The 17,951-nt window shown below is 42.1% G+C and overlaps 1 long non-coding RNA gene across 2 annotated transcripts in view; it reads right to left on the bottom strand.

Moving 5' to 3' along the window:
* Positions 1-17,951, bottom strand: part of LOC116034397 — a 48,445-nt gene that overhangs the window by 10,671 nt on the left and 19,823 nt on the right. For both annotated transcript variants that reach the window (XR_004897019.1, XR_004101073.2), the window contains exon 4: positions 16,996-17,137. This is a non-coding gene — a long non-coding RNA (uncharacterized LOC116034397). The remainder of the gene's footprint in view (positions 1-16,995; positions 17,138-17,951) is intronic.

The raw sequence follows: 17,951 nt of genomic DNA, 5'->3' as shown, positions 1-17,951 counted from the left end.
CTGTGTTCTCTGGGTATAACAGCATGAGATGAAAGAGTAAACAAGCCTAAATTAAGTGTTTGTTTTAATTAGTATGATGACAACAAACTCAACAAAGCACGTATCCTGGGAACTAGACATGACACAAAAGGTCAACCTTTGACTTCCTCTGCACTAAGCTTCTGCCTCCTTTTACCTCTCGTACTTTCACCCTCTCCTCTCCTACCCATCCTCTCTTCTCTTGTCACTTGGACCCCCTCTAGTCTATTCACCTTTAAGGTTTTTACTAAATCAGCATGTTCTTCAGTTAAATGAGGGAGAGCACACGCCTCTCCCCTTTCTTTGACCGCCAGTGGCATTACAGCATGAAAGAGAAGGATGGGGATTGGAAGTAGCAGTCACATCATTTCTGGTTTGCGCAACCTGCTCAAAGTTTGCAACTAAATGCTTGTCTTCAGTCGAGCTGACAGGGGAGAAGTGGGCGCTCAGTGAACCATGGCCGGGCTGCCATGAAATGACAGGAATCATTGGCATACATTTCAAACAGCCTCGCGCTATCCTATTAAAGTGCCACATCCCCACTTTAAAACAGACAAGAAGGAATCCGCTTTGATAGATAGAGACTAAAATGGCTTATTGATTTTCTCACCCTTTTTTTTCGTTGTTAGGAACTTTTAAAAATTAGACCCCAAACTTATCTTATTTTTTTAATTACAATAGATTGAGAAAAAGAGAAAAGTGGTCTCTTGTGACATCACAGCTTCTGTATAATTAAATTCATTGAAATGTTTAAATTGTTATGTAATTAGTGAAATACCATGGCACAGTAATCTAGCTATGGATTGTCCTGTAAGCACAGCATGAATATATTAAAATAAATGTTGGGCATCATACTTTTTAATAGTTTACAGCACACATCAGTGCAACCTTGAGTTTCAATGATAGCTTCGTAAATTTAGAGTAGATAATGATTTTTATGATGCCACAATGTGTTAAATCACCCAAAGACAAGGAGTGATCCAGTATGTCATTAGTAGCAACACAATTAAATCAAATAAGTAACTGAGCAACAAGGCCAACTGTTGAAGTTAGACTAACCCTATAAAATATCTAGTTTAATGTGATAATTATCACTAATATTGAGCTTTATCACGCAATGTCAATGCCTCATCCAACATAATGATCTACTGTGAATACTGTTTGGTGGGGACTAAAATATAGTATAAATAGATATTCTGCATACTGAGATGAATTTACTATTTCATTATGTTGATTTTTATTCATTTTTTTCTATTAATATCTGGATTATAAAAGATGAATAGATCACAGAGGTTCTTGACCACTTATGGCCTTCTAACTTAACGGCTGGACTTGACTGCTTCTAGCACATTTAACCCATTATGACAGAGGAAGTAAGGAGACATAATGGTCCTTTAAGCAGTTTACAAAGCTGTTAGTAGAGGTGTAGGGAGTCATGAAGTAGAATTAGACAGGGGGTGAACATTTAGACAATGGTAGAAATGTTTAAGGAATTAGATTTTAAAAGTGTATCTGATTGCATTAAGCTGATGCTCAGGTTTTAGGTGATACTTGTGAGGTTAAGACTGTAAGGATAACCGAGCGGTTTATATGAAACGCTCAGTAAGTGCTAAAGACCAATTAGAGGATTTCTCCAATGAAGCTTATCCAACTATTTTGTTTCAAAGAATATTTTTAGGATCACTCTTGCCTTTCAAATTTAGCAACTAGCTCAGTGAGCTGTGTTACTTTGTAAATATTGTACTGCAGGATAATCAAATTAACATAATTATTTCAGAGCTGCCTAAGGCAAGTGGTGGTTCATTCAGTGTTAAAGGGCTTGTGTCTGGCTGCAGGGTTAAATTCGATAAGTTATATCCCAAACATCCTTCTCCTAAAGTCAATTACCTAAATTTTGATTAAAAAAAATATATTACATTTTGACTCAATTGAAAATTCAGGAACACTTTGACACAAAGCATGTCGATTTAAACTTGGAGGCAGAGCTCTTAATGTTTCTGCACTGCTTGATACAAACATATCCACAGAATTAGCCTAATCGGTGACTGTGGCCGGACAAAGTCCTAACAACCTTGTCAAATGCTTTGTGCCTTTCAGAATAGAGACTGTGTTCTGGCCCATCAGTTTCATAAGGCCTACATTATGGATCGTTGAGTATGTTGAGACACCCATAGCAGGGGATCTGCTGCCATGCTTGATTCCCACACTGCTCAGCACAAATATTATAGCCATAGACATAACATGGTGTAAAACACAATGATCTCTGGGCCACGGCCATCTTCCTCTCATCTATCATTCAATCTTCTCTAATTAGGGTCTTTTTGTCATACTGAGAAAGGGGCACTAAGTAGCACTTCTGGGGGTGTGAATGATACAAAAGAGAGGGTTTCATTTCCATCTGACAGTATGATGGAGATTGAATGTGAGCTTTAGGAAGATAAATGGGCATCCCACAACCCTCCGACACTATCTGCAAAGCTGCTCTATAACCCTCCCTGGGGAATCGTCTAATGGTGAATATTTGGGGCCTCTTTCGTTAAGTTCTGCTTGGGTTTGTCAATAACTTGTCAGGTCCCCAACTCATTGCCTTTAAATTAGTGAATACATTTAGGAAAAAAAAGGAAATTAAACCAATGAAAATTGTGTTTGAGTTATGTTGTAACATAAAACCACTATGACAATGATATAAACGGATCAGTTAGCTGCATAAAATTGCAATTTGAGTGGCGGTTCTAAGTTTTGATTGTCAGTAATCATCTGAAATATATATAAAGAATTTCAAATGGTATACAGAATTTTCTTTTAAAACTACAAAATATTTTTATTGGAGATATTAAAATATTTATTTTTATATGATTATTGTTATTTTATAATAATCGTGTAAATGGGATTTTAAACAGCTTAACAAAAAACATGCCAACGTATGTATTTTCGATTTCATATGCACGATGAACTGCACAAGGCAAACATCTTTCAAAGAGTTTTTTTTTTTATAGATAAAATATAGTCAGGTGTGTAATACCTGACTGTATCAGGTCAGGTATAATTTTTTTGTGTGTAATACCTGGTACAGTCAGTCAATTATCAGGTATTAATTATTATATTTAGAGTTATTATTACTGCAATTTGTGATACCTTTACAAATTCACTTTTTCTTAAATAAAGTGACAGAGTGAGAGTGTGGGCGTGCACCAGAGGGGATGAGTGAATGTAATTGAGTGTACGTGTCACTGTGTGGAGTGTGTGGCTGTGCGTGTGTGTGTGGCTGTGCGTGTGTGTGTGTGTGTGTGTGTGTGTGTGTATGTGTGTGCGTGCGTGCGTGCAGGGAGGGGTCGGTCTCTCTCCCTAACAGCCCCAGCGGCCCTGCTTTAGGCCCGGTGACAGGGCTCTGTCTTTCAGCCACACTTGACTGGGTCCCGCTGACACTCAACTGTCAAGCCGGCAAGCCCTCAACCACCGCCCTAACATGCTCTACAGCTTCACCCAATTAACTTGCTTTCACTTGACATCGCGGCAAAGAGCTTCATAATAGGTGGTCAAGGTGCAGTGTGTCTGCTTTCGCCCCTCTCTGACGACTAGCAGTGCGCATACACACACATTCAAGCTTTGCCCCCACCATCCACCCCCCTCTACTACCTCTCAATGCTTTTGTGCCTCTGTAGGTCTAGCAGGCCTCTCTTGGCTGCCTCTGCCTGTTCACTGCACTGTGACAGCGGGAGAGCATTGATCCAGGAGAGGGGGATGCAGTGGGGTACAAACGGTCCTGCACGAAAACCTACGTACACTAATCCTACTGGACACAACTCAGTCTTCTCACTATAGAATACGAAACTATATATGCAGATATGCACATCTGTGAGCATCTATGCTTGCATGAATGCTTGCGAGCATGTGTTAACATGCGTCCATGAATGTTTTGTAGTTTGGTGTGTGTATGTGAATGATATCAGTGTGTATTTCCAAATGTGATTGTGTGTGTGTGTGTGTGTGTGTGTGTGTGTGTGTGTGTGTGTGTGTGTGTGTGTGTGTGTGTGTGTGTGTGAGAGTGCATGTGTGTCTGTGAAGCATTGTGTAGCTATCTCCAGCTCTCTCTCTATTAGACATTCAGTAAGTTGGACACCAAGCCAGACTGGGCGAAGGAAGGAAAGCGATTTGACCCCCAACTGCGCGTTTGGGGAAGAGGGTCTTGAAGCATGTCAGCTCCGCTCAGGCTCCACTTCCCCTCTGTGTCCTTCCTATTTTTTCCCTAGCGCCAGGCCCAAACTTTGAAAACATCCACCTTAATAGGACCTAGTCAGTGAGAGCTACTCTTCCGTCTATCAAACTGTGATCCGGAGTGTCAGCCTGGACCAGCTTTGACAGAATGTCTCCAAACGAACAGTACAATGGTGTTTCCCTCCCCAGCACTTGGCTACTCTAGTGCAGCCTCCTGGCTGCCTGGCCTCTCCATCTCACTACACCACCTCTCCCCTAGTTCGCCTGCTTGATTTCACCTCATAGAACACCTTGCAACAGTGGGTTGACTGACAGCCACAAGTCAGCCTAATTGTCTTCTTTCCCAATTTAGAGCACATTGGAATGCTTCAGTCTTATTTTCCTTTTTAAGGAGCTTCACTTTTTCATGAAGATGGAGAAAAAATTAAGTTGCTCATCATTATCTAATCACGATGCCTTATCAAACATGTGCTGCAGTTTTGCCATACAATGCAGTGATAAAAGCAAAAAGAAAATTCTTATGCATTGTATGTTTCTAAATCATATGTGGAGTTGTTATAGAATTTAGGAGCTAAAGTTTTAAGTGCCTGTAGTGATTTTTCTGCCTCGTACCCCAAACTCCAAAATGTGTATGTACAGAAAATAAATATTGGGCTTAAATTCCCACAACATAACAATCCCACTCGATCCATTCTTCACTCTGCCCAAAATAATACAATTCATTGCTGTCAGGCCTTATGGCATCCCAAATTTGAACAGCATCGATTGAGGATATTGACCATTCACCAGATGCAACTCCCTGCGTTTTAACACAGTGCGCTGAAATTATATCTGCCCTTCCTGTTAAACAATAGGCTCCCCAGTGGTCCCCATTACTGCATGATAAGTCAAAACAAATATTAGAGGTGAAAATTAACATCAGTAACTATCAGACATGCACAAATGTGTATCACTTGCAATACCCAATTGGAAATTACTAAAATGATAATGAAGATAAGTATTCTATGCAATAACACCACCTCATTTTGTTTGGATTTTATAATACTCTTGAACCTTTACATTTTCAATGCTGCGCCTTTAGGCATCCTGCTCACTGTAGACATCCACTGAAAAGAAAGAGAGAGAGAGACTCAGAGAGCTGACTGTTACTGAGGCCTAAGTGTTGTTTGTTTTGGTGATCTGATTGTTCTGTTGAGTTTTAATTATTAAAACCGGGCGGCATTAGAGTACGCTTGAATCAGAATCTCTCTGATGACTTCCACAGCTGAGGCTTTGTCCAATAAATTAAAAATAACACAGCCAGCTATTTGTGAATCAGTGCTTCTTTTGCACCCCAGACCATTTTAGGTAAGGGAAAATAAAGTCCCCGAATTGGAGAATAGGCATGTGGTTTCATCCAGAGTTTCGCAGCACCTGAACTGCAGTGTACAGTAGCGCTGGACTCAGTCTCTCTCCTCTCCAAACCAAATGTGCCCCTTTAGCCCTTTGGCTGCCAGTGTAGTTTGTCATTTGTCATGAGGGGAGGCGAACTGCACTCCGGCTATACACTGTAGCCTCTTAAAAGCACTACTTGATGTTGTTTTCTCAGTGTGTGTGCGTGTGCGTGTGTGTGTGTGTCTCCTACTCAGCTGTGCTGGTGTTAAGATGGCAACACTTGCCCCTCTAACCATCACTGAGTCAACAAATGAGTCCACACTAGGTGCTATTGGAGGAGCTCCCAGTGGTTTCCCAAGTTCCTGCCAGAGCTGGTGGAGACGTGCATACTTACGCACACTTTTGCCCAGACACACACACACACACACTAAAGAACTAACTGGTCTCAAGGACACTCATGCGGTTTCACATCTAGTCAACCACCCAAACAGACCATTTTGGGCTTCCAGTTCACTTTATACATCCATATCCACAAAGAGAGCACTGGCACAATATTATTAACACTTAATGATTTCCTCTGACCTAAATGCTTTATTTATGGTGCTGTGGAAACAGCAACCAGAGTCATGATTTGGGTTTTAATCTGGCTAAATGTCAGAAGTGTCTTCAACGAGCACACAGGCGCACACAACACACACATGTAATGGCACATACAGTAGTCGCATAATGGAATATGCTCCTGACAAGCTATGCATTTCCCTCTAGCTTTTATCAGACTCAAACACCTAATAGGAATAAACCTTGCTCCTACGTGTATTTATAATAAAACTGGAACTTATTGTAAATATTTCTGCATCGAGGCCCTCAAGTATTGGGCCTGTTTTATGTTTTATGCTTCACATTCATGCCATGGCTGCTTCCTTTAGTGAATTTTCAATTCATATCAGGATAAGCGGTCTGTTCTCAGGAGTACCATTAGAATAAGATAAGTATTTAGCTTCAAGTAAAAAGCCTTTGAAATGAAGCCCTAACTGTAATAGTAGAAGTAGCAACATATCTGAGAGGGGAAGACTTATTTGTTGGAGCGGGATGTGGCTAAGAACAATTTCAGGACAGACGTTACATACAGTGACCTGTATGTATGTGGTCCCAGTGTTTCCCATCAATCACACTGTTCAGTTCACCTTTTGCATTAAATGTAATTTTAGTCCAACTGAATTAATGATGTCAATTTACATTTAAACAGATTATGAGCATCTACGTTTGTATATAGCTTTACTAAATCTTGGCTGTAACCCTGTTTTCAGGAAGAAATAGCAGTCTGGAAAAGAATTAAGCAAGAGAGGGAGTAAGAAACAGAGACAGACGTGTGTAAACGGGAAAAGGGGGAAAGGGGGGGGGAGGGATTTTAATGCCTGTTGTCACCACGTAATGTCCTCACTACGACAAAATGCTGAACTAGAGAAACTGGAGAAGACTTTTATAAAATCCCCCTGCCGCCTCCAACATATCTCTGGGATATTCCAAGAGCAAAACGTATAAATCTGGGTCTTTCCACATCCAAGTCCCTCTCCTGAACACTGAAACACACACACGCACACACACACACACACACACACACACACACACACACACACACACACACACACACACACACACACACACACACACACACACTGCAGTCTGAATACATACTGGGGGCCCTTGTCAAAGTCCTTGGCTGGGTTATATTGAGACTATAATAACATGCTTTCAGTAAGACAAGGTGTTGGTCCTCTTTATCCTATGTCATCTTTACTGCTGTGAGACTCAGCAGAATGAGTCACACCTCTCAATTATTTGCAGCAGGGTTAAATCTGGAATATTCTTGAATATTGTTTAACACAGATGAGGGAGCCAGAGAATCCCATGGCCTTTGTTTAGTTAGTTGTCTCCGTCGTTCACCAGTTGCATTCCATAGTCATGCCATGATTTGTTTTTAATTTACTTTCTCTTCCCACAGCTTACATTTTCTCTCCATCTCTCATCTTGTTATGCGCTTGTGGGGTGTGCACAGACTGTTTGTGAATGAATGTGTGTCCTTATGGATTTATTTATTTGTTTCGGTCAACCACAAGCCGGCGAGCTGAGGAGGAACCGTCATTTTTGCGTAAACAGTCACAAAACACGAGGGAGGGGAACAAGGAGAAGAGAGAGGGGGTGGGGATAAAAAGAATTGGAGGAACAAAAGGCAGACAGAAGTGTAGCATGTTTGGGAAAGACAGGGACTCTCCTGCAGGGCCTGGGGGCACAGCGACGGCGAAATGTGGCCTATTCCCCACCTGGAGCTTGTCGACAGGAATTTAATGCCGGCTCTAACGTCTGAACCGCACAGCAGGAAAAGGAGGAGGAGGGAGAAGTGGGATAGGAAATACTCTCCCCACCTTCTTCATGTCAAACACAAGTCTGTGTGTGACTGTGCTGTTGCTGCCACCTGAGGGACACATTAACATCCTCCCTGTTCCCCGCCAGCCTCATTCCCCTCCTCAAGTCACAGTTATACACATACAGAGACACGATTACACAAATGTAAACAGAATCTTTCACAAACTCACTGAATGTCTTTGTTGCCTGCCCCCGGGGTCGATTAGGTCGCAGGACCAGGCCTGTCCCCATATGGAGGCTTTTGGTCCCACGCCCAGTTTGATTTCCCCTCTGCCTCCCTGATTAAATCAAGCTGGACATTACTGTGGAGGTGGGAGAGAAGGAGGGAGAGTAACAAGGGAGGGAGAGAGGAATTACTACCAAACTTTGTGGAAAGCAGCGACGCACTGCTCCAGACAAGTCACACAAGCTTATCTTCTTCTTTCTCTGTCCATCTTTTCTTCCCTTGCCCCTAATCTTTCTTTTGTTTCCTCAAAGCATTCCATACGTTTGAAAAAGGAATTAATGTATATACTATATGATGCAGAGAACCAAAAAAGTAATCTTCAGAGGAAGGGAATGGCACAGTCTTTAAAAAGGACATAAATCTAAATTAGCCTGAAGGACGTGGTGAGAGGACTCAGTAGTTGCTAACACATTCATGGTCACCAAGCTGGGCGGCGCAGCAGGGGAGCAAGAATGTGGGACAAAATCTGCCAGCTGGCTACAGACTGCAGGACGTTCAGCAGACTCTGCTCAAGTGTCCAGTCCAACATCCTGACTTAAGTGGCTTGTCATTTTATGTATGTTTATTGATGCCAAAACATTTCCATATGTCAAAAATAAAGCCACAGACATCTATAATGCTATCACATAGGCACTGATGTTGATAATCAATATAAGCAACATAAAAAGGGATACATCAAGTTTGTTTCTCTGTACAGTCCATCAGACGAGCTCGATGTAACGTCAGCGGGTGATGAGTCAGAAAGCTGTGTTTTTTTGTGGAGCTGTAGGAAAAAAACAACAACAAGCTGGGCTAGCTCAGTTTAGTGTGTCTCCGGATGATGACATCATGACATGGTGAGTAGGAGGTAAAGAGCAGAACAATAATCATTCATCCCCATCAACTTCTGCCTCTGTTACATAAACACTCATTGATCTTCCTTCCCACTTTCTGACAGCCACACTGGAATAAACAACTAATGCTGTTAATGCACACATACCTAGATACACTGAAATATCACACAAAGTCCTTAAAAAATACACAGATCAAGAAAAGTGCAGATGACCACACAAATAAATCATAAGCTTAGGGACATTTTAGGGATATTTCCAAGTGCATGCATGGGTATGTACTGTATGTGCATAGCAATCAATGTGTGAACTTGCATAGATAAGATGAAACTCTAAACAGCCTCCGTTGTCTGGCTTTTTTTACTCTGGAGGCCTTAAACCAATTTACACACCAACTCCTTCCACCTCCTCACATACAGCCGCATGATGTTTAAATTAAAGACGGAGGGAGGGAGGCAGAGGGGTGGAGTGGGGAGCAGTGTAAAGGAGAGAAAGAAAAAAAGTTTCCTGAACATAGTAGAAAATTATTTTCTCTGGACAGTTTTAAGAGTCGACATCCTGTGCTGGAGTTCTCTAATCATCACCAGCGCAATTTACAATCAGAACACACAGCAAGCCAGTTCAGACCAGCTCATCTGTTGACTTTGGCCCCAGCTGAGCGCCGCGTCCTGCTCTGTGTGTGTGTGTGTGTGTGTGTGTGTGTGTGTGTGTGTGTGTGTGTGTGTGTGTGTGTGTGTGTGTGCGTGTGTGCTGTTGCCATTTGAGACTTGGGTGACTCGGCACTGGGCCATGAAAAGGGTGGGGTGAACGTCGGTGGGGTGAACGTCTGTGGGGCTGAGGCGACCGCACACATACACATGTTCCCTCTCTCTTTCATATACACATTTTTGCACAAAAGGCACACACCATAAAACAAACATCGAAATGCACTTGAGCACACATGCGTGCACAAGTAAGATTTGGCCATAATTGAGCACTTGATAAACACAGATATGCATGCCACCAGGAGACTATTGCAACACATGCAGCCTCAAAAACAATTTGGACGGATGGATTACCACAAAAAGGCCCCCACACACACAATCTGTTGGTGTGTGTGTGTGTGTGTGTGTGTGTGTGTAAATATATTTTTTATATATATATATAGGAAAAAATATATACACGCATAAAAAGTTCAACACATGAATACTCCTCCCTCCCCATATCTACACTCATTCAGTGTGGCCCTGGTTCACAATGCAGAGGCCTTGTGTACATATGTGTGTGCATGTGTGTGTCACACTCGGGATGCTCTCCCACCCACAGTTCCCTTGGCTGGCCTCCACCTAGCCCAAGCCCAGTGCGGTGCTGCTGCCTTGCCGCAGGGCTGAACACAGCTCACTGTGTGTCTGCCCCCTCACAGCCCCAGACTGTCCCGACCAATGTGCTTCTGATTAGGTGGCTTAATTACAGCTGTAAAAACAATGTTGATATAAGCCTCAAAATTGCAGTGTGTCAGATACTATTAGCCAACCTTGGACTCCAGCCATTGTTATCCAACTCCTCCAGCGACCCTCCCTCCCTCCCTCTGGCTCCTCCCATGCTTTTCTTCAAACCTTATGATTTTTCCTCTCCCCTCCACATTTTCTTCACTCTTTCATGTCACAAGCTGCAACACAGGCCAAATGGCCCGCAAATAAACAGCAGTGGCATGCCCATTGACCTTGACACAGACAGTCAGAGAAACCTCTCTGGAATACCAACATGTTGGAAACACATGATAATAAAAAGAGAAAAAAAAAAGAAAAGAAAGAAAAATCATCAATTTTAGCTGATCAGGTGTAGATTACACTTCATTTGTTTAATTGGCTCTTTGGCCTGGGATGCTTGACCTTTTTCAGTGGTCTGTGGTTGTTCAAAATAAGGGCTTTGGCTCTGCAGCAGAGTAAGAGGATATTATATTAGCAAACATTGCAAGGTAGTAAAGGCTTCCAGAGAGGGGAGGTCAGACAGTCTGGGACAGGACACAGGGCTGTGTGTTGGGCTCTTTGTGTTTCGGTGACAGTGACTAAGGAGCAGGAGTGCAAAGTATGCCAGAAGTCTGGTCCAGGGAAAACTCTGCAACACCGTTGAGTTGAGGCAAGGAAGAAAAGCAAAGTAAAAACCTCAAGTATGCAAATCCTGGGTGGTCCCATCTTTGGACTGATGTAAGAGAAAGTCCCCTTTTTACGTCTGTCTCCGTCCTTGAGGCAACTTCAACATCCACTCTCCTGAGAACCAGGTGTTGTGGATGAACGGCAGACATTCATCAGGCTCACTTACAGCTAATCAGCTGAGTTAAGACAACAGGCACTGGAGAGACCAAAGGGAGTGGGTAGAACTTGACAAAAAGGCAGTGGAGTGAACTGAGGGACATGCCAAGGGCGTGTTTCCAAACCCCGCAGGCCTCCATGGTGGCCTGCCTTAGCCCTGTGGCCTTCTCAGCAGCTTGCACTTCAAGGTTTTCCAAATGTGTAATGCCAAGGCCCCAAATTCACAATCGGTATGAAGAGCGAGACACGCGAAACGAAAGCGAGGAAGCAAACTACCCAGGCCTGTATTGATTCTTGTGGACCGGGCAGGGTGTGTCTGCAATTCCCAGCCTTGAAAGGCCGTCTTGTCACTAAAGGTGGAGGCAATACAGTATGCCATCGTTTGAATAATTGATGACTGATTCCTAAGTAATCAGTGTCCTCACAAGACAATGCATTCTCTCTCTCCCTGGTGGAGAGAAAGAGCTCGGCCTGTTTTTGTCCCGATGCCTTTAGAAGCAAAAGGTAAAAGCTTTAATGCACTGAAGCCACTGGAAGTGCTCCCTCTGAAGGACTCCCTCTGGAATCAGCTGGGATGGTGCGTCTCTCCTTATGAGGGGGCCTATCAGAGTGGCCTTCCAGTAAAGGGAGTGAGAGAGAAAGAGAGAGAGAGAAAGACAGGAAGATGGAGTCATTGAGTAGATGTGTGAGTGCACGCTCATGTGCGTGTGCTATAAAATGTATACTAAGTATAAAGTTTGTTTAGGTGGTGCGCATAAAGTATTTGTGCTCATGTACAAGAATGTCTTCATAAGTGCCCATATGTGTGTGTGTGTGTGTGTGTGTGTGTGTGTGTGTGTGTGTGTGTGTGTGTGTGTGTGTGTGTGTGTGAGAGTCTCCTGGAATGTACAGCCCCTTCCTCTAAACAGGAAAGGAGTTCAGTTAATAGCATCACCACCCTTTCCCCTCATACAGAACGGTGGCCAGGCCAAACTTTAACTGTGAGCCAATCTGACCCTGAACCCTCTTCACAGTAATATCGCACACAAAGTCTGATTTCCTGAGATTTCCCCCTATCAATCTCTCTGCAAACGATTTACCTGCTATCTACAAGATATGTGAACACGGCAACAGAAAACAGAAGAAGCAGACAGTTGCGGAAAGGACGAGCCAATAACTCTACCACTGCTTATCTCGACATTAGCAGGTAATTAGTAGGGGTGGGTGAAAAAAAATCGATACGGCATAGTACCGTGATATTTTCCGTGGCAATACTGTATCGATACACAGACGCCAAGTAATCGATCTTTTATGTGTTGGTCAGTTTGTCTGCTTAGCAATCCCATTTTAATATAATAATAGCAATAAAATGGCTGAGATGAACAAACAGAGAAAATTATCATTTTAGATAAAACAGATGTTGACATATTGCAATACGTTTAAAATCACAATAATATTGTATCGTGACATAAGTATCGTGATGATATCGTATCGTGAGGCCTCTGGTGATTCCCACCCCTAGTAATTAGTGAGTCGGTGTGTTGTTTCTTCAGGAGTCCCGGGCTGTGAGGTCGACTCTCACTGGGCCTGTGTGCATTCACCATGTGGGCCCCTTGTAATACAAAGACACGTTTATCCACACACACAGTCCTGTTATCATCTCATAGAGCAACCCCAAGGGTCACACAACAGTGTCCTGAAAAGTACACTAAGCGTGAAAAAAAACATACAACGCTGTGACTCCTGGGAACCACACATTGTTACATGTACAGTGCAACGTATTTGTATTTGTCTTGTTTAAGCGCACCAAAGAAATATTATTGAATTCATGCTTTTACAAACTCTGCATAAATCAACTTTAGTTAATCGCCCCTTTTCCTCTGAATTCCGGCATGGTTCACTTGTAGGCCCGGTTATTTGTGGTACCAAAATGTATGTGTAGCAAAAACTGTCAAGTACCCAAAGCTGGAATCAAATGCTTGCTGATATTCTTACTTTTGTCTTTTGATCAGTCACTTGTTATGTTGTTTATTCCAAATGATGATGTAAGTGAATTTGTCTTTAACTTGTTTTACCTATCACAGGACAATTGTATGTTTGCATGATTCTGTTTTTAGATTTTTTTTTTCTAGCTATAATAGCTGCTTTTAAACAAACAAAACATTGACTCTGGGTCCCAACGAAGCCCATGGCCGTGGTGAGGTAAATGTAATTTACAGTGAGAAAATGCACGCACGGTTCCATTTCGTCTGCTGAAATGTTTGTAGGAAAGCAGTGAGATCATTTCAATATCAAAGGCACATGTTCACTTAATTTGCATTAAACAGGGGAGGGTGGAAGCACATTTGGAGCTAAGAGGAGGTCCTTATCCCAATCAATCAAGACATGTTACTTGTGCAAAATCACATAATTAAAAATGCAAAAACATCATAACTGCTCAAAAATATTCAATTATGATTTCTTTTTATCCCATAGCACATGCCTCTCCTGTTTTCATTATGTTGTGACAGTAAAGTGAAACATTATTTAATATTTAGTGATGAAACAGGCAAGAAACTCTCTAACTCGTGCTACAGAAATAAAATTGAATAGACAGTGAGACTCTCAGAGAAATATGCTGAAAGTGTCAATGCTGCGTCTTGAATATGGCAAAATTGCTTATTTTCAGATTCAGCCACATCAAGCAGTTTTTTTTTTTTTCCTGGCTGTTTGTGGAAGAGCTTGCATATTCATGGCCCGCCTGTTTTGAGAACCTGTCACTGAGCCTGTTATATAGCTCTCCCTGCCTTCCTGTTCAGGATGGCTTCAGAGGCAAAAACACTCCATCAGACTTAACATTGTCCAGCTGACACAGTCAGGCAGTAAAACTGACAGCCAATGGAGTCTAGCCTAGCAAATGAACTGGACATAATAAACCACTGACACAGGGGTCACCTTCTGTCACTGCCTATGTATCTACACATTCATACACACACACATAGAAAAGCACATATACACATCAAGTGGACAATGTGCCCCACATCCTATTGCTATTAAATACCCATACACTCACACACACAGGCACAGACCACCACATGCATACTCCCACTTCTCTCCTTTGACTGGGTTAAATCCAGCGAAACCCCAGCCTTGTATCTGACCTGCCTCCCACCTCAGCTGTAAAAGAGCGAGAGCAGGAAGGAGGATCTGGTGAGCACCGGGCTTCCCACTTCTCAGACAAGAGCAACTATGGATTTCTGACTTAAACTTCGCTAGTTAGAAGGTCAATATAATATTGAAATGCATGGGAATAATTCCCCCTTTGCATGGACAGCTACCTTCATAAATCTGAAGGATTAATAAAACAACTGGGTGAGTGTTTTCTGCTGCTATGAAAGTTCTCACTGACAGCGTATCCCCTCATGGCTCTATAAAAAACAGAATAGGTGTTCGATGGGAGATTCATCAGCATGGCTAAGACTCAGGTCATGACCCCTTTGTGTTGAAACCATCCACTGACAACATTGCATGTGCATATGTGTTTGAGTCTATGTGCAACTAGGTATGTATTTGCTTTCCATGTGAAGATAGTATTGTGTACGTGGTGTGTTATCAATCCAGCTTTCTCCTCCCACGCTATATGACTGCTGTGTTCCCCCCTCCCAACCCTTCCCTCTGCTGCACAGCCTCTATGCACGGAGAGCTCTGCACAGTCCCCGTGGAATCTCCCGTGTCAGTACATTACCTTATAAGTGGAGGCATTGACTGTGGGGACTCTTTGATACACATTCACATACAGTACAAACACAATTGATCGTCAGCAGAACATTGAGAGGAGGGGGATGCTGAAGAAAGATCTACACACATATAAGAGATCACAGGCCCTTCTTGTGGAAAACGAACGGTGTGTGCAAGAAGGAACAAAACGCTTCTTTGATAAGGATGTGACAAGGAGCAATCTTTCCCTGGAGCCAGCTCCGGAGCACTGAACACTATCAGCAATCTGGGAAAGGCTCAGAGCGCCACAGTAAAAATGTAATATTATCCTATCTGTGCAGCCTCACATTGGGCATAATGTGACTGGCTGTATTAATTAAGCGTTTCTTTTTCTTTTTGCATGAGCAGATTTTCCCCTAAGGGATGCTAAAATAATGACTCCATCCTATGACAACATTTGTAGCTCAATTAAAAAAGTGTTTATGTCAATTTTCCCCTGTGTGGGCACTGCCTGTTCACCATGTACACGGTAGTTGTCATCCACTAGCCATGAAGTGTCAGAGACCTTAGGTTGTCATGACAATACACAGGGGTCAAACTTCTCTCAAGGCAAAATAAATATTACATCCAATCTCTGCACTTATTGGTAAAAAGGAATTATTTACTTTATTTTAGTTTTTTCAGAGGAAAAACAGCCTCCAAAAATCAGCGAGTAGCTAATCGATCCCTCCTCCATTTATATTTAAAATTGTTGAAGAGAGGGGCGTTGGTTAGCTTCAAATAAATACTCTCTCTTAGATTTGGATGCAAGCTCAGACAGCAGTCAATGATATGTTTGAAACAATAATAAATTTATTGGAGTGTTTTTGCTCCCAGTGAGAGAAGAGCCCTAATGAGAGTGATCACAGATGCCAAGACCAAGCACTTCAAACAAAGGCAGCTTGTTCTTTCATACATGATAACAGATATTCTCTTTAAAGAAACAAAACAAAAACAAAGAGAGTGACAGAAAGAGATAGTGGAATTATATTATTTGGTGAAGAAAGTCCGAACTGAACAATCACAACCTATTTGCTGTCTTTCTGGGAAATGGTCATAATTACATAATTTGTAAGTGTAAAAGCAGAGGAATTTAGAAAGTTACTAACACTAATTAGCTGTAATTATGGGTCTCCCCTCACACTGTTGCATGCAATCCACACTATATAATAGATGCTTTAGCTGTCCATATTTAGATGAGTTGTGAATATAAACAAGTTGAGTGAGTGAAAAGTCCTTCTTGGTCTATTTAAACCCTCCCCCGCAGGCAACAGTATTTACAAGGAAACGGTTATCATTTAGTCTCTGTTGCGGATCAAAATGTCAAGCTCCACAGAGAATCTGAGCAGTGCTGTTAGGGCCAAAAGTACAGTTTAAGAGCCCCAGGATCTGAGAGAAAAAAAGTGATTTGCAAATGCCCAAATATGTCTAATTGACCTGAAATATAGCCTGTGTGCAGGAACTGTTTGAAATCAATACGAAAAGTGAAAAGAATATCCTTGAAGGAACATTTCAGAAGATCACACCGTTTGTCTTTCGGAGCAGCATTAAGAAGTATGCAAGAATTATGAAAACAATCAAGAAGTCATGAAAGGTCATGAGAATTAAAATTGCAGTGGTTGCAGCAAATTAGGAGAGAGTGAGGAACAGCTGTTTTTCACCTAGTAGACCAGTATAATAGGAGTACACCGAGCACTACTGTAGATTATATGAATATTCTGTGAACGTGAAAGCCGCTTGTGAGTGAATTTCCACATAATGTATTCCCAGTCTATTTGTTTATTGTATGCATTTAGTGGGGTAAATCAATTGGCAGTATTCCCAGCCTTGATTGGATTCACAATTAGCTCTAGTAAGAGACTCCCTGACAGTGGGTATGTTAGATTCCGCACAGCCAACCAACCTGATTGTCTTTCCTTCACATCAACCGCCACTCCACGCCATCCTCTCTCCTGTCCAGGTGCCTTGTGGTTAACGGCGAGGACTGGAGGGAAGTTTCTCCCGTGTGGCAGACGGGCCGTGACAGCTCCGAGATGCTCTTTGACCTGAGAGGAAGGGAAAACAACATCAATGGTAATTCCCCTTCAAACACATTAACTGGGATGAACCGGGTCCCACCGAGCCCCTCTGAGTGGACTCGCATTGATCGCAGAAATCCATGAATAAATTTAGCACTAATTGATTTTTTTTTCCTCTTTAGAAAACAAATCTCTAATTCTGAGTAGAGGCAGTGAATGTAGCAGATTCTGCAACCACCTTACTTTTTTTTTTAATCTGTAGGAAATACATTTTGAGAACTGTCTTAATGAGCTACAAAAGATATTCAGTGTCCCCTCATACCATCTGATCCAGGATGCCTGTTGTTTTCAGTGTAGCCACAAAGTTTTATCATTTTGTGACTTGAAAAGAGTTAATGAAAAAAGTCCACCTTAAGCTAAGTTGCTAAACAAAGAAAATTCATTGCGTTGGGACTGCCGAAGCAACAATCTCAGAAATTAACCCATTATGTCCACTGGATTTCAGCTACCTTTTAATTGCTTTCAGTGGGGATTACAGTTATTGTTGGAGAGGAAATGGTGTCACATATGCATTTACAAGAGTTCCCTATGCCTTCACTCTGCCAGTTGGAAGACTGCTACCGTCAATATCGGAGGAAAGCATTTACAAAAGATTCTAAGCATTAAGTGTAAATTCTGCACTGGGTTTACAAAGTGGAAGATGTTGAAAATATGCTCTCATGAAGGTGAACAACGGTTTTGTTCAAATCGATAAAAAGGAAAATGGTTCAGGATCAGTGAGCATTTCTATATTACAAAGTGTAAGCTAAAGAAAATGTCCTTACAGTTGTTGACCAAAAAG

Source organism: Sander lucioperca, chromosome 4 (assembly GCF_008315115.2).
Source record: "Sander lucioperca isolate FBNREF2018 chromosome 4, SLUC_FBN_1.2, whole genome shotgun sequence".
NCBI classification, from domain to species: domain Eukaryota; kingdom Metazoa; phylum Chordata; class Actinopteri; order Perciformes; family Percidae; genus Sander; species Sander lucioperca.
Note: the sequence above shows the minus strand (reverse complement) of the source record. Positions and strands in the feature narration are given on the sequence as shown.